The 23,018-nt window shown below is 43.5% G+C and overlaps 1 long non-coding RNA gene across 1 annotated transcript; it reads right to left on the reverse strand.

Moving 5' to 3' along the window:
* Positions 1-11,871: 11,871 nt before the first annotated feature.
* LOC143934461 (uncharacterized) lies at positions 11,872-18,753 on the reverse strand. The gene is made up of 2 exons (XR_013263273.1): positions 18,149-18,753; positions 11,872-14,285 (listed from the first exon to the last, which is right to left on the reverse strand). It is a non-coding gene; the product is annotated as an uncharacterized LOC143934461 (long non-coding RNA).
* Between the last annotated feature and the right edge of the window lie 4,265 nt (positions 18,754-23,018).

Here is a 23,018-nt window from a genome sequence, read left to right on the forward strand (position 1 = left end):
TCCCCGCATAAAACGGGGAACTTTGCAGTTGTCTAAGAATGAAGGAGGTTGAGCTGTTCCCAATGTCAGATTGTATTATCTGGCATCACAAATTCAGAAACTATATGGTTTGAGTGTTATAGATCGTGAGGACTCCTTACAGTAAATTATATTTTCCCAACTTCCCATGGAGCCACCAGTTCAGCTAATAGTAACTAGTCATTTCTGTAGTAAACGCTGTTTTTCCACATTTCTTTTAATACATTCAATTTGGACTACTGTCCAGCATGATACTTTTCATGAAGTATATACCCAATATATGCCAATATGGAAAATTTTGAGGTAGCGGAACTTGAAAATGTTCATTTATTGAAAAGGGATGGTGTTGTGGTAACTTATCAACTTTTTTGATAATGATGTTTTAGAAACATTTTACAAATTGCAGGGAAATATCATCTAATAAATATTTTTTTCAATATCTACAGTTACGGCATGCTTTACAGAATCAGGCTATGACTTTTTTACTAAAATATAATCCATCTTTAATTTTAACTATGGCAGTAACTATAATGCCGCGTACACACGATCAAACAATCGGGTGGAAAAGTCCAGCAAACTCAAGTCCGCCGGACAATCCCCCTGTGTGTAGCCTCCGGCGGACTTTTTTGACCCGAAAGTACGGCGGACTTGGAAAGTAGTTTTGCACTCCAATCTTCCCACCGGACTTGCATTTCGGCAGACAATCCGGCCGTGTGTATGCAAGTCCGCCATACTTTTGAAATGAACTGACTTTTCCTGCCCGGAGAAAAGTCCGCTCAGTTTGAGCACGTCTCCAGGTAGGCAGGGCCCGCGAAGGATGCGTCGCTGGCCCCACCACCTGGTATGAACTTAAAGGGGAACCCCAACGCCGGAAAAAATCGGCGTGGGGGTCCCCCCCAGGTCCACATCAGACCCTTGTCCGAGCACGCTACCCGGCCGGCCAGGAAAGGGGGGGGGACAAGCGAGCGCCCCCCCCCCCCCACTCTGAGCCGTAATAGGCCGCGTGCCCTCAACATGGGCCTCTTCCCGACAACCCTGGCTGTTGGTTGTCAGGGTCTGCGGGCGGGGGGCCTATCGGATACTGGCCCCCCACCCTATGTGAATGAGTATGGGGTACAATGTACCCCTACCATTCACCTGTAAAATAAAGTACAAAAAAACACAACACACAAGGGTTAAAATAGTTTATTGCACAGCTCCGGGGGTCTTCCGTCTTCGGAAGTCTTCTCACCGGACTCCTCTCTTGTCGCTTGTCCCCCCCTTTCCTGGCCGGCCGGGTAGCGTGCTCGGACAAGGGTCTGATGGGGACCTGGGGGGGACCCCCACGCCGATTTTTTTCGGCGTTGGGGTTCCCCTTTAAGTCCATACCAGGTGGCGGAGCCAGCGACGTCTCCTTAGCGGGCCCCGCCTACCTGGAGAAAAATGAGCGGACTTTCCTCCGCGTGTGTGGGCGAGTGCGTTAATTTCAAAAGTACTGCGGATAGTCCGGCGGACTTAGTATGCCGTATTAGTCTGCTGAAAAAGTGCCATGTGTGGGCAAGTAGCCCATTCGGAAAGTCCGGCGGACAGTCTGGCGGTAAGTCCGCCGGACTAAGTCCGCCGGATAGTCGGCTACGTGTGTACGCGGCATAAATGCTCCAAACAGGGACTTACTGGGGATTTATACTCTACCCTACAAAAGACAGTTAAAGTTAACACACAAGATGGTAGTTGTACTAATGATACAGGCACACTTATTCTTATGTTTGCACGCACCACTTTTCAGTTTTTAATTTGCTAAAAAAGTTTAAATTATCCAATAGATTTTGTTCCACAATTGTGTCCCACTTGTTGGTGATTCTTCACGAAAAATAAAAATGTTATATCTTTATGTTTGAAGCCTGAAATGTGGCAAAAGGTTGAAAAGTTCAAGGGGGCCGAATACTTTCGCAAGGCACTTGTATATATAATTTCGATAAGGTGTAGTAGTTAAATTGAATATAATGGTTGGTTTTATATTGTTGTTGGCTTCATGTAGGAAGAATGTAATTATTAAATCTTTTGTGATAAAGGGTTTTAAGCAATGTTGTTTGATATGGTTGTTTTTTGGAGTGTTTTGAATGTTTTGAGCTTTGTTGTAAAATGGAAAAAATAAATAAAAATTACTTGATTGAAAAAATTAAAAGAATAATCATTTTAGGAATTGCATATAGTTTTTGTGGTTACATATATTCATTACATATATTTAGCACGGAGAGATTATTTACATTAATTTTATATTAAAGATATGGCTTCACTGGCTCTATGATGTGGTGCTTGTGAGTCCAAGAGAACAGTACAACCATTGAGATTGTGGTGCGGTGCTTCAAAAGGACCGAAAGAGCCCACCTCAAAAGTATTATAAGATACAGGAGTTGATTTATTAAAACTGAAGAGTGCAAAATTTGGTGCAGCTCTGCATAGAAACCAATCAGATTCAATTTTTTTTTTGGTCACAGCTTAATTGAACAAGCTGAAGTAGAAGTTAATAGGCTCCCATGCACAGCTGCACCATATTTTGCACTCAGTTTTAGTAAATCAACCTCATAGCATTGCTGGGCTTACAAGTCCTACACCACAGAAAAGAAAGGAAAAAGCAAATGATAAACACCACTTAGTACCCCTAACAACCAAAGGGGACCAACACAGTCACTTCCTAGAACTAAAAAGACTAAACCAAAACTCCCTCCATTGACACATCACAGCATACTAGCCCAAGGGGAAAAAAAAAAAAACACGCAATCACACGCACTTTCAGATCCCCCCAAAAAAGGGCAAACTCATTCAAAGAGCTCCTCCCACTACATTCATAATGTCAGAACACAACCCCACCCCCCCCCCCCCACCCCACACATATACCACAATGTATCCAACAGCATCCAAAATAACTCCATATAGCACTTAGTGTACCACAAAGGCACTGTCCAGATGCCTGCAACACCTACAAACCAACCACACAGTACTCCGGGGGGAGAAAAGAGGTGGTAGAAGGGGGTAAGAGGAATATAGCAGAGAGATGCATCCTTATTGCCTAAGTGCTTATAGCCAAAGTAGACTCACACCTCCTGTCACACGTACCTACATAAGGGAACAATGTAGATATATCCACCCCAGGAGCACCCACTCATACACAGACCCAACAGCACCAATGCCTCCATCCTGAACAAGTCCAGAGAAGCAGATATAAACACATCTAAATAGGAGACCAAACCTGTGACCAAAATAGCATTATCACGAGGAGGCATGGATCAGACAGGACTCACAGCAAGTGCCTGTTGTGAAGGCAAAAGAAATAAGGCTCTGGAAACAAATAACTACTAAATTAGTGTCAAATGGCTAATATTTTAATTTGCCTAACATCATATATTGTGTGTTGTGTACATGCTATTAAAAGGTGCAATATGCAGGGATCTCAGAAGGGAAAGGTATTCTGCATTTCCACCTTTTAGGGCCCATAATATCTTATCTTTGGCATTAGGACTAATAGGTTTGTTGAATATCTAACAAAAAAAAAAAAAATGTTCTAGGGTTCACTTATTTCTAAATATTACTGCAATGTTACAGTTTTAATTGTACAGCTCAACACTGTGATTATATAGGCCTCTTGTCATTTGAAAGGGTTAATTATTCTAGACTGCTCTGCAACAAAACAAAGGATATCTGTTGAATTTTTAATGACACAGTGTTATAGATGTCCGGAAGGATTTTTTCACAGGTCCACATGTTTAACTCCTGAGACTTTCTGCCCAAACAAAGGATAATTCATCCAGACACAAGTTGTGCTTCTTCTAGTCAACCACATGATAAATTCATAGAGACAGAGCTTTGCGGGTCCTACTTTACACAGATCACACACACTGACCTATTCCTTTTCTTCCAGAGAACGCAGCAAACAAACAGTAAAAGCTCCTGGCAGAGTCATGTTTGATGCAAAACACTGGGCTGCATGCTCCTATAAAAGACAAAATGTAACAAAAAAAACATAGATTCAAAGTAACAGAAATCTGAAAGACAAGAACAGCTTGTCTCCATGAATTTTCAAATCACATTTGTTTTCTGTGTTCTGGCTTGACAGCACATGCCAGTGATTTGTTTAATTGCCCTTTTCATGTATGTGTTTATTTATTTACTCTGTATTCTTCAAAAGTGTTTGTTTAATCTTATTAACAATAATTTCTAAATTGAGTAACATTAAATATAAAATAAATCATTAAAAAGTGTAATTGCGTTTACAATGCATTTTTTTTCTTTACACCTACACATAAAGAGGTTGATTTACTAAAGATGTTAAGAATTATTACACAATAAATAGTATGAACATTCACTTCAATTAACCTCCCTGGTGGTATGATTAGTTCTGGTTTTAGGTGCTGAAAGCGGTACAATTATTTTGCATGGAATTTGGCGTTTTACATTGTATGCCTGTAATTCTTAGGAATAACTCTCTTAAATCTGTTCAAACCAGAGTCTAGCAGACATTCCAGGTATGATAAAGGTAATAATATAACAAATAATAATAAAAATTATTCAATAACGTAATCAAATCCAAAAACACTGAAATTTGCTCATTTGCAGAATTGTCACTGTCATTAGATTTAGTGTTTGATGACGAATTTCCCCCAAATCGCTATCGCTCAATTCTGCAAGTGATTATAATTTATTATCGCTTCTAGTTGGTCTAAAATCACTTTTGACATAAAGGGACACTTTTTGGTTGCTATGTTTCAGGCAGAAAAAACTGTATTTATAATATAAAAGTGCAAGCAGGGCACTGCACAGACCACTAGGGACAAAGGGGGTGTGTAATTTTTTTATACAGTACTGTAATCTGTAAGATTACAGTACTGTGTGTGTTTTGTGTGTTTTTACTTTTTTGAATTTGGCGCCGATCTCCGCTCCCGTGCGCCGTAACGTCGCAGGGAACGGAGCTCGGCGGCATTCGGGCACTGTGTGAATCGAGCGGAGGACAGCTCGATCACACAGCGTGGAGGACATTGCTGGATCCAGGGGATAAGGTAAGTAACCTCTCCCTGTATCCAGCGATGCGATCCCGAGTCTGGCTAGGGGTTATCGCTTATAATAGTAAAATCCCAACCCGAGCCAGACTCGGGATCACCACCAGGGAGGTTAAAAAATATGTGAAAATTAAGTAAACATTAATTTTCTTTTCACAAGATTGGATAATTGAAGTGAATTTCCAAACAATTTATTATGTGACGCCTCATGATCTTATTAAAGAGAAGTAAATATGGCATCTTAGAATGAAATGTGACACATATATAAGTTCCTTCTGATCAGATCAGCTTTTAAATGCACTCTACTAAAATAAAATAAAATAATACACAGCAATCTGAGTTAACGCAAGGGATAATTCAAAAGATTTAAAATTGTTGTAGCAATATAAAACATATTGATTCAGGAATAACAAAAGTAGGTACATATGAAACATGCTTAATTGAGGGTCAGTAAATGTTAATTTCAGTTGTGAATGTTATTATATAATCAACAATTGGTAGCTTCCATTAATCTAGTACAAAAACAGAAAGATAGCTATGGTATTAACATGGAGGACATAATAGCAGCAGGGGTTTAGGTTTTTCTATTTAATACAATTAAAGGAGAAACAAAAACTGAGAGGTCCCAGATGGGATCATTAGAAGAAAGGAGAGAAAGAAAGAAATTAAGTTATATAGAAAAGAAGTGATAGACTCTGGCGGTAAGTTTTGATCAGGTAGAGGTTTTTCGATCTGATAAAGGTCATAAGCATTACGAAAGTATCATTTTAGTGTAGTGTACAGTACAAGGCTAGTTTATTTGTTCAGGATATCTGAATAATGTTCGGATAATTTGAACAGGAAACAAGTTGCCCAAATATCATGGAATCGAGATTCCAAACGGGATTTAGCCGCATTAAGCATGTGTTTGGTTAAGGAACATTTGTACTTTTGTAGTGGCCTAGGATTTATATGTAGTAGGCAGCCTTCAGGTGTTAAACTCAGATTTTCTTTCAGTGATCTGAATGATTAGGTCTTTGATTTGTGTCCAGTATGAGGTGATATAAGGACAGTCCCACCATGTGTGGAGCATTGTGATTGTCCACATCTCCAGCATATGTCAGAGGATTGGGGCTGCCATTGTTTGAGCTTATCTGGGGTAGTATAACATTGTGTGGTATGCTACCCCCCTTCCCCAAATCACCCACCCTCCATGTTGAGGGCATGCAGCCTGGTACGGTTCAGGAGGGAGTGTGCTTTCTCGTCCCCACCCCCTTTCCTCAACGGCCGGGCTGCATGCTCGGATAAGGGTCTGGTATGGACTTTGGGGGGAACCCCATGCCATTTTTCCGGCGTAGGGTGTTCCCCTTAAAATCCATACCAGGCGACTGGGCTCGCAAGGTGTCGATCTCGCCAATGAAAGCTGTGAGATTGACTTCCCTTTCTAGTCCCGTCGTACCTGAAGTCACATTCAAAATTAATGGACTTTAGTCTGTGTGTGGGCAAGTCCGCTCATTCGGAAAGTCCATCGGACCTCTGCCGAAAGTCCATTGGGAAGACAGTCAGACCTAGTCTGCTGGAAAGTCCAATCATGTGTACGTGGCATTTGTCCATTGATGTTTAGAGATCTCAATGCCTAGGATATTTGCCCATTTTTTTCTAAAGTAATCCACCTGTTGATCAGTACATTGTTGTAGAAATCTCTCTTCTTTGAGGCACAGTGTCTCAAAGGCTGTTAATGGTCTATTGTATAGATTTTTGGTTTTGTGTGTCATAAGGTAGCTGTTGATCTGTAGGTATGTCCAGAACAGAAGGTCAGCATGTTTAAATTTGTCTTTTAATGTGGGTTTAAGTTTGAAAATCCCTTCCTCAAAGCAATGAGTGTCCAGTAAAAGTTTCCCCCGAGGTCATGGAAATGTGTTTGTTGTTGATTCTTGGTGTGAAATCAGGATTGTTTGTTAATGGAGTAAGGGGTCCCGGAGAGGAGGAAATATCATCCTTTTTAATATGGTGAAAGGTCTTTAATGTGGCCCCAATCAAGGGGTGTTGTAGGAGTGCCCTAAGGTATCTAGATAGAGGAATCCAGGGAGTAACTTCTAATGGGGAAGTGGAAAAGGATCTTTCAATGTGTATTCAGTCTTTTGCAATATGGACCGCATAGTAATGTCTGAAATTAGGAAGTCCCATGCTTCATATATTTTTGATTTAGTCATGTGACAGAAGATAACGCGTGTTTCTTTTGTTGGCCCAAACAAAGCGAGTTTGAATGGTTTTTAGTGGTTTAAAGAATGCCATCACCACCGCCACTGATGTAATCAATATCTCTCCATCACCACCGCCACTGATATCATCCCTATCCCCACTGCCACTGATTTCATCAATATCCCCCACCACCACTAATGTCATCCCTATCCCACCACTGCCACTGATGCCATCCCTATCCCCACCACTTCCTCCACTGATGTCATCCCTATCCCCACCACCGCCACCACCACCTTCACTGATGTCATCCCTTTCCTCACCACCACCACTTTCACTGATGTCATCCTTATCCCACAACTGCTACTGATGTTATCCTTATTCCCACCACCACTACCAATGTCATCCCTATCCTCCATCACCACTGCCACTGATGTCATCCCTATCCTCACCACCACCACCTCCACTCATGTCATCTCTATCCCCCCACCACCACTGCCATTGATGTCACCCCTATCCCATCTCCACTGATGTCATCCATATCCCCACCACCACTGATGTCATTCCTATTCTCAACACTTCCACTGATTTCATCCCTATCCCACCACCGTCACTGATGTCATCCCCACCCCAAGTGGACTGATCCGATCCCCACCATCACCACTGCTACTGATTTCCCCCAAACACCCACAGTGGACTGATCCTATCCCCCCACCACTGCCACTAATCCCATCCCCCCACCACCATCAGTGGACTAATCCTACCCCGCACCACCACTGCTACCACTGATCCCATCCCCCCACCACCATCAGTGAACTGATCCCACCCCCTCACCACAACTGCCACTGATCCCCCCACCACCCTAAGTGGACTAATGCCATCACCACCACTGCCACTGATCACATCCCTCCACCACCACCAGTTCTGCTGATCCATTCCCCCCACCACCATTAGTGGACTGATCCCACCTCCCTCGCCACTGCCACTGACCCCATCCCCCCACCACCTCTGCCACTAATCCATGGGGGGGGCCTTCATGGTTTCTTGCACTGGGGCCCTAAAGATTCTAGTTACGCCTCTGGTTACATAGTTAGTCAGGTTATTAAAATAGAGTTCAACTGCTGAGCTGAATGGAAGCCTGACTCCTCAGCTCCTGCACTGAACGGGTGAAATAGCCGTATACCGCTGATCCGACCGCTCAAAAATGAACCAACCGGATCCCCACACGTTCGGGAATCAGAACGGAACATCGCGGAAACGAAAGGAGTACCGGCACCCAAAAAAATTGACGGACTTCTTTTCCTCCGGTAGCTCTCAAAATGGCGCCTGCGATACCTCACAGCAAAACGAACAGGCCTATACTGATCTGCCTGACGCGGACACCTTGAACACACAGACACAGGAAGAAGATGTGAACTCCGCAGCTTCACAGGGACCTCAGTCAGCATCCAACAGCCCAGCTAAGTCACGAATGAGGCTAGATGCTACCATCCCAGCCCTGGAGGTAAGGCCTACACTGGACAGTCTCCTCACACAGACACCAGCATCCTCCCCTATTGCGGCTTTCCCCACTACAAATCAGCCTGTGATAGACACCATGTTAAAAGACATGCTGATCTCACTACACAGCTCCCTGCACTCTAACATCGCCTCACTATTCTCAGCGTTCAAGTCTGAAATGGTCAACATGAGTGACAAAGTAAACGTTCTTGAACAGCAGATGGGCACAATGGCTGTCACAGTTAATGATTTAGTTGATGCTCATGACCACACCAGAGAAGAACAACAATGGGTTTGCGCCAAAATGGCAGACCTTGAAGACCGCTCGAGACGCAATAATATAAAAATCAGGGGGATACTCGAAACAATCTTGCCCTCAGATTTACAATCCTATGCTAGAAAAATGATTTCCTCAATCCTGCCTGATCTGCCCCCAGTTGAAACGATCATTGATCGTATTCACCGACTTCCGAAACCGCCTCACTTATCTGTGGAAATCCCACGAGATACCCTCATGAGAATACATTTCTTCCACACCAAAGATATGCTTCTAGCCAAAACCAGAAGAATGGAACATCTTCCTCCACCATACCAAAAACTGCAATTCTATGCGGATATATCTCAGTACATGCGCCAGCAACGGCGCCAACTACACACCATTACTAAGCCGCTAAATAATCACAAGATTCCATATCAATGGGGTTACCCCACCAAGCTCCTGATCAACAGAAATGGAAAGAAATACAGCATCCATACAGTTGAAGAAGGTATACAGCTTCTCCGTGAATGGGGCATTGTCCCTGACCCCGTATTGCCGACCCAGCAGCTGCATACTAAAAACCAACTCCATGGTTCTTCTGATCCTAGGGTCCACTCCAGCTACTAAATATGAGATTAGTGGTATCACTGCTTAGAAATCCACTGTAACCTCCGTTCCAGTGCCTGCTCGTTGCAGATTGTTCACGAACACTACCCCCACAGATTGCTAGGTAGTTCTACCACATTACTACCGAGCTCAACCTTTCTCCCTCTCATCCTCTCACCCCCTTCCATTGTTTTTATCTCCTTTTTATTGTTGTTTCAGCTTGTGTATATTGACTGTCCGTTTATTTCCCCCACCCATCCTTTCCCTGGAGAGCACAGCCCTCAGACCTTTACTGTCTTCCGCACCTGCTCCATCAATCGACCAGTGGATCCATCGTCTCCGCAACTTCTCCACCAACAATACCTGACAAGCCGTCAACTGTGAGTACTACTACACCTCTCACGACCCTCATTCACCTTTGCACAGAATGCCTAAATTTTTGTCTCTCAATGTTAAGGGTCTTAATCACCCAGCCAAGAGGTCGTCTCTGTGGAAAACTGCACACTGTGATGTTCTTTGCGTTCAGGAGACGCACTTTAAAATCACAGCAGAACCCACATGTACCAATAAACACTTCCCCAATATTTTTCGAGCCTCGGGGCCTGAAAAAAGAAACTGAGCTTTAAAAGCAATAAAAAATACCCTCTCCTTTTCGCTACACGATAGCCTAATAGATCCCAATGGCAGATATCTTGCGCTATATTGCTCTTTGAATAACGTCAGATATATTATTCTGGCCCTATATGCACCCAACAAAAAGCAAATTAATTTCCTCTCCAAGCTTCTGAAGAAGATAAATAAATTTAAACATGGCCAACTCATAATATGTGGAGACTTCAACATAGTCCCGGACATCACCATCGATACCTCCTCTCACACTACTAGACCTGCCTCCCAAATGGGACCCTTCATAAGGAACAATGATCTCTATGACATTTGGAGATGTCACCACACTACAGAAAGAGACTATTCTTACTTCTCCCCACGCCATAATTCTTACACACGCATAGATTACTTCTTGGTAGACAAATGGACTTTACCCCGTATATCTGCTTCAGAGATTTCTACCATTACATGGTCCGACCATGCACCGATTATGATGACTGTAGAGGACACTCCGGCCACATCCAAAACCCGGATCTGGAGAGCTAATGCCTCACTTCTTAACTCCCCGCAATATTCTGAACACCTCAAACAAGCATTGGAGGAGTACTTCTCCCTCAATGCAGAGTCTGTTAATGATAGTTTCACACTATGGAACGCTCTTAAAGCGTTCATAAGAGGAGTATTTATACAATTGGGAGCTAAAGAGAGGAGGAGGAGATCACAGCGCTTAGACACACTTACTTCAGACATCAAAATCCTGGAAGGCCAAAATCAATCCAACCCTAACCCCTCCACTAAACTTAAATTAGATCACCTTAGGCAAGAATTACGAGCCCACCTACTTGATTCTTACCAAAAAGCACATACATACTTTAGAGCTGTACATTATTCCACTGGTAACAAAGCTGGACGAGCCATGGCAACCAGAATTAAAGGCCACTGCTCCAAGATTAAATTCCTTTTATATTTCACCCCACCACGAACAAAAAAGTGATAGATCCTTCTGCTATAGCAGACGCATTCAGCCACTACTATGAATCCCTCTACAATTTAAAATCGGATCCCAATACCATACAACCCTCTCCTCAGGCCATAGAGTCCTTTCTCCAAGAAATAAAACTTCCACGACTCTCAAGTGATCAACTTCAGTCACTGAATGCAACATTCACGCCACAGGAAATTGTTAACACCATTTCTGCCCTGCCATCCAACAAATCTCCGGGCCCAGATGGTCTCACTGGTGAATATTATAAAAAATTTAGCTCGCTCCTCAGTCCATACTTTTCCAGAGTATGCAACGACGCTGCCTCCTCCTCCTCTCTACCTCCAGAAATGTTGTCTGCTCTAATCATTACATTGCCGAAGCTGGGGAAGGACCCATCACATCCACAAAATTTTAGGCCAATCTCTCTTCTAAATATAGACACCAAGATCTACGCCAAACTTATAGCTAACAGACTGATAGACTTAATGCCCCATTTAATACATAGAGACCAATCCGGATTTACCAAGGGGAGACAAGCCTTTGATGCTACCCGTAGAATAATTAATGTAGTACATGTTAGGTTGCTCGACTTCTGTAAGTAACCCCTGGTAGCCTAGGCTAGGATTGAAGAGCGGAGGTCCCTTTCACCGGTGGACAAAACATTACACATACACTGTTGTACGTGAATAATGAATGTGCCTATTGAAGCACACACAACAATTTTATTTAGTTTGAACAGAAGGACAGCCCTGTGGTTTAACCAATCAGGGACTGCCACATAAAATATGCAAGATAGTATATTTTACTACGTCATCATGGTTTTTTTGTACAAGCAATTTCTGCCTAGTAACAAAAAGCTAAATATATACATTTTTATACAGTTTAAAATGTTTCTTAAGTCTGGTGCAAGACAGGCCTGTGGTTTTAACGCCATGGAGTTACTTCTGCTCTCAAAAAGGGAAGTAGCTTAACCGCATCCATCTGTTCTAAACAGATATCTAACCTTGTGACAATTCTAAATGCCTTGTACAAGCAAAACACATATGACCTTAAGCAATAGGTTTCTATGTCATGCTAACAGTAATTTTCCAATACCCAAAATGGATGTCTTCTAACAAGATGGTTCCCTCATTTACCTTATAATCCTTCCTTTGATCATTCTGTGATTTACATAATGATCATTCCTTTTCTAATTTAATAGCACAGGCTTCATACTCCGAACCCTTGTGCTCTTGGTTTCTATACCATACCGTTGGATCCTTAACAATGGAAGTGAGTTTCAGATCCTTCGGAGCGACCGTGTTTCCCTTTTTACATAAACATTTGATTATCTTATAACAGGCATATAAAAATAGAATGAAGAGAATCACAGTGACAATTGTCATGGCAGCATTTCGGAGCCAAGATATTAATCCCCCAAAACTAAAACTGCTCGAGAAGGGATCCCAGTTTTTTCCTATGTTCCTTGCCTCTTTCTGTAGTTTATTTACCTCTTCCCTGTGTTGGGCAATAACGTCATAGTAGTCTGGGACTTCGATGCTGGTATTATGAATCCAGGTACAGCACTCATAATCCTCAGTAGTCTCACAGAGGCCAGTAAGGGCTGCACTCATACTTTCTATAGCCAACTCATGTAGTTCTAGTTGCTTCCTAATTGCCCTAGTTTCTAGATTTAGTTTGGTTATGTCATCAGAATTTTCCTCCAGAATCTCATCAATTATGCCAGTGTAATTATTTAATCTTTTCATTAGGTCAATTCCCCACCCTGTCCAGGAAGGGAACCATGCCCAGGCCATATCTTTTTCTAAAAACAATTCTCGTTTATTACGGTGTCTAAGGGGATATCTAGGATGCATGCTGGCTTCAAGGAGGTGACTTCCCTTGTTATCCCCTAATACCCCCATAATAGGAACCAGGGCTGCAAGGTAACACCACCCCTGGGGTTTGGTTGGGATCCAGGGGTGACAGAGTTTGCCGCAGCATATATATATGGTATTTCCTAGAGCTAGGGGTCGTTTATGGAACACGTTCCTAAGAGTATCAGAAAGGCCAGAGAGCACCAGAATTGACATTAATTGGTGTATTGTAGTCTTGGTACTGGAGCTAAGAAAGTCTAAAAAGGTGGCATTTAGGGTGGGATCTGAAGTATGGAAGAAAGAAGGACTGTTAAATGATGTCATTGAAATGTTAAGTTTTGCTTGTTTGCAAACCTCGGCTCCATCTGTGGTGTTTCCCAGTCGGAAACACCAGTCTGGGAAGTGGCTTCTACCTATAATTTGGAAAGTGAGGGTTTTATTTGGAAGGGTCCTAGTAACATTCGTTAGGACGATAGGGGGTGTTCCATTAAGGAGGGGGGTAAAATTCAAGGGGACTGCCATGAGAGGGATTCTAGCTGTACTGGGATGTAGCTTGCTGCAAATCCAGCATTTCTCAAAACCAGATTTTTGAGCATAGCTATATTTGAATTTTAGTAGTAACATCTTGTTAGTCAGTCCCTTAGGTGACTCATTAACGGGTACAATACTTCTACTATGTCTTTGGCCGGGGGTATTATTCATCTTAGGTGGTCCACATATCCCTTTTAATAGACCTAAATCTTCTGGATGATATATACAGTTGGCTATAAACCATGTGGGCAGGAATACAAATAGTACCAGACTACCCCAAAGGCATACAGCCTTCCCTGACACTGATGGAGAAAGCATCTTTGTTTTTTTTTAAAGTTCTGATTATTTGTTATCTAAGAGTTCTGTTCTTCTTCTTCGTTTCTCATCCCGGCAGTTGTTGGCTCTGTTTTGTCCTTTTGAGGGGGTGTGGGATCTTCCAGGGAAATTTGTTCTATGCCTCTCTGAACTTCTTGTAGATCTTGTTCTTGGGAGTTGCTGCTCTGTCACTGCCAGGGGCTCTGGAGTCGAGGGAAGCTGGGGACACTTTTTAAGACGGCTGGCGTGGATCCAGGTGTTTCCTAGGTCTGTTAACACTGCGGTCCTGGATACCTTTTCCACCTTCCATGGTCCTGAGAAAGCCGGTCCGATACTCTTTCTTTGTGCTAATTGTTTGATCAGCACTTTATCCCCAGGGATGAAGGGATGCGTTGGTTCTGTGGGAAGAGGGAAAAAAGGTGACAGAAACTTGTTCGTTTATTTCGTGGAGCATACTTACCAGATTTTTCACGTACATTTCCTGTTGGGAATAAATGTCAATATCAGTGTCTTGGTCTAATGGGGGTAATTCTATGTTTGCGGGGATTCCCATGAGGACCTCAAAGGGTGATAATTTTGTTCTTGCATGTGGATCTTCCCCTCTTTTGACCAAAGACCTTCAGGGTCTTTGGTCAATCCTTCCTTTGTCCAAAAATGGACATCATCTTCTGTGGCCATTGATTGCATCTGTGCTATAACAGTTTTAAAGTTAGGTGCTGCGAAGTGTTCCTTGAAAAACATTGTTGTGGGGGCAGGTGGGTTAGGGGAAAAGGCAGCAGCTCTTTTAGCTTCTCTGTCAGCAAGAGCATTCCCTTTTGAAACACGACTGCTGTCAGAGGAGTGTGCCTTTACTTTAATTATGGCTACCTTTTTTGGAAGAAGAATGGCTTGGAGGAGAGCACTAATCTGTGTGGAGTTGCCAATTATTTTGTTGTCTGCTGTTTTAAAACCTCTATTGGCCCATATCACACCAAAATCATGCACCACTCCAAAAGCATATCTACTGTCTGTGTAGACGTTCACCTCTTTACCGGTGAATAGAATGCAGGCCCTAGTGAGGGCTTCTAACTCTGCTACCTGGGCTGAAGAAGGAGGTAATGATTTTGCCTCCAGTACGATGTCTGGTAGTTGAACAACTGCATAACCGGTTAAAAAGGTGGAGTCAGAGGGACGTGAGCAGCTACCGTCAACGAAAACATCCTCTGCACCTGAGATAGGGGTGTCAGTGAGATCCGGTCTGGGACTGGTAATAGCAGCAACCTTTTCCGAACAGTCATGTATAATGTCTGGGTCATGTGGTAAACGCAACATGGAATGCAAAAGGCGCACAGCGGGGTTGCTGGCAGGCACATATTGGAGTGTGAGGTTATCAGTGTTCATCAGTGTTATCTCATAACCACTAAGTCTTTGCGAGGTCATATGTTGGGTATTCATGTTCTGAATAAGATGCGTGACTGAATGAGTGGTATAGAGAGTCAATGGGTGACCTAGCACTAATTTGTTTGCATCTTGTACAGCCATTGCACAGGCAGCAAGATTTTGGAGACAGAATGGCATTCCCTGTACTTGGATGGGGAGTTTTTTTTAGATAGGTAGGAGACAGGGCGGTAGCCTGTTCCATGCTGTTGTGTTAGCACGGCGGCAAAAGAGGTCCCCGAGACTACACAGTATAGTTGAAAAGCTTTACCATAGTCTACCAACCCTAGGGCGGGAGCATTTGACAGACTGTTTAATAGAGCTTGAAAAGCTTGTAGTCTGTCTTCAGTCCAATCTATTAATTTAGGGGCTGTCGAGCCAGTAGCCTCTCTTAGGATACTATCATAATGAGAACAGTCAGGGATCCATTGGCGGCAATATACAATTGCACCCAAAAATGAGAGTAGGGCGGCCTTGTCTTTTGGGGGACTGAGAGCTCGAAGGGCTGCGGCACGTTTGGGGGACACTATCCTTGTCCCTTCCTTTAGAATGCACCCTAGGTATTCTACCTGTGGCTGGCACCATTGTATTTTCTTCCTTGAGGCTAGATGCCCGGCGTGAGCTAGGTGTTGTAACAGTGATGTTGAATCGACCGCACAATCTTCAGCAGTTCGACTGCACAGGAGCAAGTCGTCCACATACTGTATCAGTACCGACCCTCGCTCAGATGTCCAAGACTTGACAGTCTCGTTGAGTACCATAGAGAAGGCGGCTGGACTGTCTACATACCCTTGCCAGGTTAGTTGGCCCCCGGCCCAGGAGAAAGCAAACATAGGTTGGGCTTCCTCTGCAATGGGAATGCTAAAGAAAGCATTCGCTAAATCAATTACTGTGTAGCATAGAGAGTCTGCCGGTATGCATGAGAAAATAAAAGTGATGTCTGAGACTAGGGGTGGGAGGGGAATCACTTGTTTGTTTACTGCTCTGAGGTCTTGGACGAGTCTCCACTCGCCACTGGCCTTCTTTACAGGGTAAATGGGCGTGTTCCAGGGACTGATGATTGGTCTCAGGATACCTTTTGATATGTAATCATTAATTTGAGGGGAGATGCCTTTGACTTTCTCTGGGGGTAGGGGATACTGTTTTTGATATTGTATCCCTGCATCTGACCGCATTTGGGGTGCATATGGTGTGCAATTAATAAAGCCCACACTACCTTTGTTTTCTGCCCAAATTGAGTGATGGTCAAGGGAGGAAGGTATCATTAGAAAGAAACTCCTGTGTGCATGTCTTTTTGGGAACCCTCTGTGTGCATGTCGCTTAGGACCATGTAAGTCACATAATGGTGAACTAGCGGTAAGGGAACCTTCTCTATTAAACTTAATGATAATACACAGTTGTGCCAAGAGGTCCCGTCCCATAAGGGGCACAGGGCATGAGGACAAGACGGCAAAAGTTTGGGTACATAATTTCTGTCCTTCTGGAGTGGCTACAGTCAGTGGTGGAGTGATGGGATGGGTGACAGGTGTCCCATTAATACCAACAGAGTTTCCCTCGGAGCATTATTTGTGGCTGTGTAGGATATTGGGGTAGTGGTTGACGAGGGTTCTGGTATGGCAGATAACGGGGATACTGTGGGCGGGTCTGGGGGTTAAATCCCCTGCCTCTGCCTCTTGCTCTAATCTGTCCAGTCCTATAAGGGCACTGGGATTTCCAATGTCCTTGCTGTCCACAATTGCCTATATTTTCCAAGGCATTTGTTCCATGCACAGAAACAATCCTTCATGTATTGTGGGTCAGCCCCTTTGCAGGGAGGATAAGAATGCTTATGTACCTGACAAATTTTACTGACTTCTTGCCAGTCTTCCTCTGAACAAGGACCTTGGGGTCCTGGGTCATGTATCCCCAATTGCTGACACCTTTCTCGGACTTGTGTCCAAAATGGTTCTACCTGGGGGCCAGGGATCATATTACTGACAAATTCATAGGGTGATGGGGTGGCCATGGCTTGGGTTGCTGCAGTATTCCCCATCTAGTAGTCTGGGCAGTGTGTGTCTAGTGGCAGGACACAGGTGATAACACCCGGTTTGTCCAACAATCCGGTCTCTGGTCTGGGAGTAGGATCCCTGATCTTTTTTGGGGCAGATGGACTTATATAAAAACTATGAAGATTCACCCTTAATATATGATAAAGGGTAAATTTTTCCTGGTGGCGGGATATACCCCTCTTACACCAAGTCTGCAAGAGAACCCCCCTGGTCTGGTGGTCAGTAAAATCCACTTGTCATCTATTCTTAGGAAGAGTAGACCTAACGTGCAATGGGGGCAGGCGGATGCTATGTCACTACAAGAGGGCTCCTCATATTCTGCACTCATTTAAACAACAACAATTATTTTCCTTATACTCTATATTAAAACTTATACTCTATATACTTACACGTGTACCTAGAGAGAAACAGACATATTCTTAATATACTTTAAGACATGACATAACCGTATTGCAATACATTTATCAATTTATAGTGCACTTTTTTTTTAAAAAAAAATTTTTTTTTTTTTTTCAAATGGGCGTCCACTCCACCAATCCCTTTGTCACGGGCGTAATCTACTACTTCCCGTGTTAAAAATACTATCACCAATAGTTTTAAGTCAGACCAACCTAGTCGGACTCCCCTAAACCTATAAATTCCTTGCGAGCCCTTTTAACCTCCCGAGGGACCAGCCTAGTTCCTCGCGAAGGCACAGTTACTTCTTTTAATTTTAAACTAAGTTCGTAGCGGCCGCCCGGACAGAGTAAGTGTTTACACCATTCACCAATCAGGTAAAAAAGAGTAAAGTGACTTACCTGTCGCAAGACGAGACGAACCCCACTTTGCTGGTACCAAAACTGTTAGGTTGCTCGACTTCTGTAAGTAACCCCTGGTAGCCTAGGCTAGGATTGAAGAGCGGAGGTCCCTTTCACCGGTGGACAAAACATTACACATACACTGTTGTACGTGAATAATGAATGTGCCTATTGAAGCACACACAACAATTTTATTTAGTTTGAACAGAAGGACAGCCCTGTGGTTTAACCAATCAGGGACTGCCACATAAAATATGCAAGATAGTATATTTTACTACGTCATCATGGTTTTTTTGTACAAGCAATTTCTGCCTAGTAACAAAAAGCTAAATATATACATTTTTATACAGTTTAAAATGTTTCTTAAGTCTGGTGCAAGACAGGCCTGTGGTTTTAACGCCATGGAGTTACTTCTGCTCTCAAAAAGGGAAGTAGCTTAACCGCATCCATCTGTTCTAAACAGATATCTAACCTTGTGACAATTCTAAATGCCTTGTACAAGCAAAACACATATGACCTTAAGCAATAGGTTTCTATGTCATGCTAACAGTAATTTTCCAATACCCAAAATGGATGTCTTCTAACAAGATGGTTCCCTCATTTACCTTATAGTACACCATGCTGAACTTACTAAAACGCCTTCTCTGCTTCTATCTTTAGATGCAGAGAAGGCATTCGATAGAGTACATTGGGAATATATGAAAGCAACCCTACTTAAGTTTGGATTCCAAGATACGATACTCTCCGCAATTTTGGCTCTACACTCATCACCATCTGCCCAAGTATATACCTCTGAAATGTTATCTTGACCCTTCCAGATCACTAATGGCACACGCCAAGGGTGCCCCTTATCGCCACTAGTTTTTAACTTAATAATGGAACCCCTGGCTGAACACATTAGAACACATTGCAACATAAAAGGATTCACCATTGGCCAGACAGAACACAAAATTAATTTATTTGCTTCCCTGGCTTCGGTACAATCATTATTGAAAAGGTTCGGAGATGTATCCTATTATAAAGTGAATGAACATAAATCCCTTATTTTAGACATGGGTTTGGATGCGACCACTGGCAACCTCCTTAGAAACGTGTTCCCTTACTCTTGGGCTGACACTGGTTTACCCTATCTGGGTATACATATTACTAGATTCACAAAGTTACTCTTATCCCGTAACTATGCTGACATCAAACAAACACTACTCCAAGACATGGAAAAGATATCGAAACATGAATTTTCTTGGGCAGGTCGTCTAGCTGCCTTCAAGATGATGGCATTGCCTAAACTGTTATATGTCTTTCGTACACTGCCTATACCCGTACCGCTTGCTTATCTTAACTCACTACAATCTGCATTAACACGCTTCCTCTGGCAAGGCAAGAAACCATGATGCAATCATACAAAGCTCATTAACCACTTTCAGACCGGACCATTTTGCTGGTAAATGACCAGAGGTCTTTTTACACTTTGGCACTGCGCTGCTTTAACTGGTAATTGCGCGGTCATGCAATGTTGTACCCAAACAAAATTTGCGTCCTTTTCTTCCCACAAATAGAGCTTTCTTTTGATGGTATTTGATTGCCTCTGCGATTTTTATTTTTTGCGATATAAACGTAAAAAGACCGCAAATTTTGAAAAAAAATGATATTTTCTACTTTTTGTTATTAGAAAAATCCAATAAACTCAATTTTAGTCATACATTTAGGCCAAAATGTATTCAGCCACATGTCTTTGGTAAAAAAAAAGTCAATAATTGTATATTTATTGGTTTGCGCAAAAGTTGTCACATCTACAAACTAAGGTACGTTTTCTGGAATTTACGCAGCTTTTAGTTTACGACTGCCTATCTCATTTCTTGAGGTGCTAAAATGACAGGGCAGTACAAAACCCCCCCAAATGACCCCATTTTGGAAAGTAGACCCCCTAAGGAAATTGATAAGAGGCATGTTGAGCCCATTGAATATTTTATTTTTTTGCCTCAAGCGATTGAATAATGACAAAAAAAAAATTTTTTTTTTTTTTTTACACAAAGTTGTCACTAAATGATATATTGCTCACACATGCTATGGGCGTATGTGAAATGACACCCCAAAATAAATTCTGCTGCTTCTCCTGAGTACGGGGATACCACATATGTGGGACTTTTTGGGAGCCTAGCCGCGTACAGGGCCCCGAAAACCAAGCACCGCCTTCAGGCTTTCTAAGGGCGTCAATTTTTGATTTCACGCCTCACTACCTATTACAGTTTTGAAGGCCATAAAATGCCAAGATGGCACAAAACCCCCACAAATGACCCCATTTTAGAAAGTAGACACCCCAAGCTATTTGCTGAGAGGCATGTTGAGTCCATGGAATATTTTATATTTTGCCACAAGTTGCGGGAAAATTACAAACTTTTTTTTTTTTTTTTTTTTTTCACAAAGTTGTCACTAAATGATATATTGCTCATGCATGCCATGGGCATATGTGAAATGACACCCCAAAATAAATTCTGCTGCTTCTCCTGAGTACGGGGATACCACATATGTGGGACTTTTTGGGAGCCTAGCCGCGTACGGGGCCCCGAAAACCAAGCACCGCCTTCAGGCTTTCTAAGGGCGTAATTTTTTGAGTTCACTTCTCACTACCTATTACAGTTTTGAAGGCCATAAAATGCCAAGATGGCACAAAACCCCCACAAATGACCCCATTTTAGAAAGTAGACACCCCAAGCTATTTGCTGAGAGGCATGTTGAGTCCATGGAATATTTTATATTTTGCCACAAGTTGCGGGAAAATTACAAACTTTTTTTTTTTTTCACAAAGTTGTCACTAAATGATATATTGCTCACGCATGCCATGGGCATATGTGAAATGACACCCCAAAATAAATTCTGCTGCTTCTCCTGAGTACGGGGATACCACATATGTGGGACTTTTTGGGAGCCTAGCCGCGTACGGGGCCCCAAAAACCAAGCACCGCCTTCAGGCTTTCTAAGGGCGTTACAGTTTTGAAGGCCATAAAATGCCAAGATGGCACAAACCCCCCCCCCCCAAATGACCCCATTTTAGAAAGTAGACACCCCTAAATTTAGGGGTACACTAGTGAGACTAGGTAATAAATGGCGGGTGCCCTGAAACTATAAAAAAATAACTAACCAACCAGCGTCACCTGTAACAGTTATATGGTGATCACTGGTGAAAGGGTTAACTAGGGGGCAATCAGGGGGCTTTATGCGGTAGTATATGGGGGTCCCTGGCGCTATAAAAAGCTGCGGCGAACCTAAATACCTACCTGCCTAACTAGCGTCACCTGTGACACTAATACAGCGATCAGAAAAACGATCGCTTATTAGGCTGGGTTCACACTGGAGCGATGCGGGAACGCCACGAATGCGCGGCGGGTTCCCGCATCGCATGCCTCCCGGCGGCAGTTCACACTGCCCTATGCGAACTGCTGGGAGTGTCAGTGAAATGTTAATGACACCCCCAGATCAGTTCGCATATCGCAGTGCGATCTGCAAACTTGGATCGCATGGTGTGAACACCCATGCGATCCGATTCTGCTGCGGACCAAAAAAAGGGTCCCGTGCGAGTTTGCGGCGGGTGCGACACGAATTCAGCCATACTATCTGTATAGCTGAACTCGAATCGCACAGAGATCGGATGTGATTTGCACTGCAGTGCGGTGCGAATCACATCCGTTCTCATAAACCGCTGCAATGTGAACCCAGCCTTAGTGACACTGGCGACGGGGGGTGATCACGGGGTTAAACCTTTATTGGGGGGGTTAGGGGGGTACCTTAGAACTAAAGGGGGCTAACCCTAACTGCCCTAACAGTTATTAGTCACAAATGACACCTGCCGGGTGATCAGGGGGTTAAACCTTTATTAGGTAATAAATGGCGGGTGCCCTGAAACTATAAAAAAATAACTAACCAACCAGCGTCACCTGTAACAGTTATATGGTGATCACTGGTGAAAGGGTTAACTAGGGGGCAATCAGGGGGCTTTATGCGGTAGTATATGGGGGTCCCTAGCGCTATAAAAAGCTGCGGCGAACCTAAATACCTACCTGCCTAACTAGCGTCACCTGTGACACTAATACGGCGATCAGAAAAATGATCGCTTATTAGGCTGGGTTCACACTGGAGCGATGCGGAAACGCCGCGAATCCGCGGCGGGTTCCCGCATCGCATGCCTCCCGGCGGCAGTTCACACTGCCCTATGCGAACTGCTGGGAGTGTCAGTGAAATGTTACTGACACCCCCAGATCAGTTCGCATATCGCAGTGCGATCTGCAAACTCGGATCGCATGGTGTGAACACCCATGCGATCCGATTCTGCTGCGGGCCAAAAAAAGGGTCCCGTGCGAATTTGCGGCGGGTGCGGCGGGTGTGGCGGGTGCGGCGGGTGCGGCGAATGGCTGAACTCGAATCGCACAGAGATCGGATGTGATTTGCACTGCAGTGCGGTGCGAATCACATTCGTTCTCATAAACCGCTGCAATGTGAACCCAGCCTTAGTGACACTGGCGACGGGGGGTGATCACGGGGTTAAACCTTTATTGGGGGGGTTAGGGGGGTACATTAGAACTAAAGGGGGCTAACCCTAACTGCCCTAACAGTTATTACAGTCACAAATGACACCAATGCAAAAAAAAAAAAAAAAAAAAAAAAAATGACATTGGTGTCACTGTGACTGGGGGGCAGGGGTAATTGGGGGGGTGATCGGGGGGTAAAGGGGGGGTGTGAGTGTGCCTGGCATGTTCTACTGTGTGTGGGATGTGTTGGTGCAACTCACTGATCCGCTCTCCTCCGTGTCGGAACGAAAAATACCGACACGGAGGAGAGAATACATCACTTCCTCTCCTGTGTTTACATTACAGGA

This window comes from Lithobates pipiens, unplaced genomic scaffold, assembly GCF_037356315.1.
Source record: "Lithobates pipiens isolate NorthernLeopardFrog02 unplaced genomic scaffold, aLitPip1_a1.2 Scaffold_10, whole genome shotgun sequence".
NCBI lineage: Eukaryota > Metazoa > Chordata > Amphibia > Anura > Ranidae > Lithobates > Lithobates pipiens.